At 41.6% G+C, this 1993-nt stretch overlaps 1 pseudogene; it reads right to left on the bottom strand.

The window, feature by feature from the left end:
- Positions 1–348: 348 nt before the first annotated feature.
- Positions 349–1068, bottom strand: LOC113266065 (vimentin-like; annotated as a pseudogene).
- Positions 1069–1993: the final 925 nt, after the last annotated feature.

Genomic DNA, 1993 nt, shown 5'->3' with positions numbered 1-1993 from the left:
TAGGCATAGACAAAGATTCAATTAGCAAGTTAGAATCATTTGCCCAGTTCAAAGCAGAAACAACTAGAGGGATAGAAAAATATAAAATAAAACTGGAGAAATAAAGAATGAATGCTAAAGGCTACTATTTTATTAATAAAAGGTTCAGAAAGAGAAAGAGAAAAGATAGTAAGGAAATATTTGAAGAATTGATAGTAAAGGATTCTCAGAACTAAAGTATGCTGTTTTGGTAAAGCTTAAAAAGGACAAGCGTGTATAAGAAAAAGAAATAAACAAAAAGCAACCCTTTCTAGACACAGAGAAGTGATATTTTATGAAATCAAGAATAAATGAAGCTTATAAAAGATATCAAAGATCAGCAGCCTCAGAGAGGTCAGCAAACTTGGATTTGTACCATTCCTCAGCATCCTGAAGGTTCTTGGTAGCCATGCTTTCATACTGCCGGAGTACATCATGCAGGGCAGCCGTGAGGTCGGGTTGGAAACATCCATATGGATTTGGACATGCTGGTCCTGAATCTGGGCCTGCAGTTCCTGGATTTCCTCATCACATAGTTTCTTCAAAAAGGCAATCTCTTCCTACAAGGATTCCACTTTATGCTCAAGGTCAAGACATGCCAAACGAGCATTGTCAACATCCTATCTGAAAGACTGCAGGGTGCTCTTGGCTTCCTCTCTCTGAAGCATCTCCTGGATGCTGCAACTTCTCCTGGAGCCACATGATGCCCTCGGCCAGGGTATCCCACTCCACCTTGACACGGGTCTTGTTGCTGGTGTTCTGGTTCACCTGCAGGCACAGCTCCTGCATCTCCTCCTCATAGAGGTCCCCTAGGTGCAACTTGCCCAGACCCGTAAGCTGCTCGAGTTCAGCCAGCAGGACCTTGTTCTGCTGCTCCAAGAAGGGCACCTTGATTAGTTGACGAAGTGGTCATTCAGATCCTGCAGCTCCACCTTCTCGTTGGGGCAAGTGTTCTTGAATTCAGTGTCGATGGTATCGGCCAGTGAGAAGTACACTGAGTCCTGCTACTATTTTAATGATATGGAAGATGCACACCTGCAGCAGATGCATACTGTTCCTCAGAAATACGAGGACCTGCTGAATGTTAAAATGGCTCTCAACACTGAGACTGCGACCTACAGGAAGCTGCTGGAAGGCAAGGAGAGCAGGAGTGCTCTGCCTCTTCCAAACTTTTCTTCCCTGAACCTGACGGAAACCAATCTGGATTCACTCCCTCTGGTTGACACTCACTCAAAAAGCACACTTCTGATTAACATGCTTGAAACTAGAGACGGACAGGTTATCAATGAAACTTCTCAGCATCACGATGACCTTGAGAGATGATTGCACATACCTGGTGCAGTAATTATTATTTTTTTTAAAGATTTTATTTTTTATATTCGACAGAGATAGAGATAGCCAGCGAGAGAGGGAACACAAGCAGGGGGAGTGGAAGAGGAAGAAGCAGGCTCATAGCGGAGGAGCCTGATGTGGGGCTCGATCCCATAATGCCAGGATCACACCCTGAGCTGAAGGCAGACGCTTAACCGCTGTGCCACCCAGGCGCCCCTGGTGCAGCAATTATTACCAGCAAGAGTAAAAAAAAAATAAATCCATATCTTAAAGAAAAAGCTTTCAAGTGATTTTCTGCAGTTTTTCAGGAGTGCAAGATAGATTTGGAATAGGAATAACCTCTAGCTCTTAAGAATCAACACTCTTAAAAGATTTAGAAAAAAAAGTTGACAACATAATCTAGTTTATGAAGAAAACTTGCGCTAGAATACTTTTGAAAAAGTATTTTGGAATACCATTAAAACTGCTTTTTCCCCAACAAGTATCGGACTAACTTGTTCCTGCTTCAATAAATCTTTGGAAAACTCAAAAAAAAAAAATAGATATCAAAGAGATTGCTAAAATACCTACAGTTAATTAGCAGATATCAATCTTATGCTAATATCTGATTTCTCTTCAACAACATTCTAGGCAATCAAAAAAG

This window comes from Ursus arctos, unplaced genomic scaffold (assembly GCF_023065955.2).
Source record: "Ursus arctos isolate Adak ecotype North America unplaced genomic scaffold, UrsArc2.0 scaffold_37, whole genome shotgun sequence".
NCBI lineage: Eukaryota > Metazoa > Chordata > Mammalia > Carnivora > Ursidae > Ursus > Ursus arctos.
The sequence above is the reverse complement of the archived record's forward strand: the minus strand, read 5'-3'. Positions and strand labels throughout refer to the sequence as shown.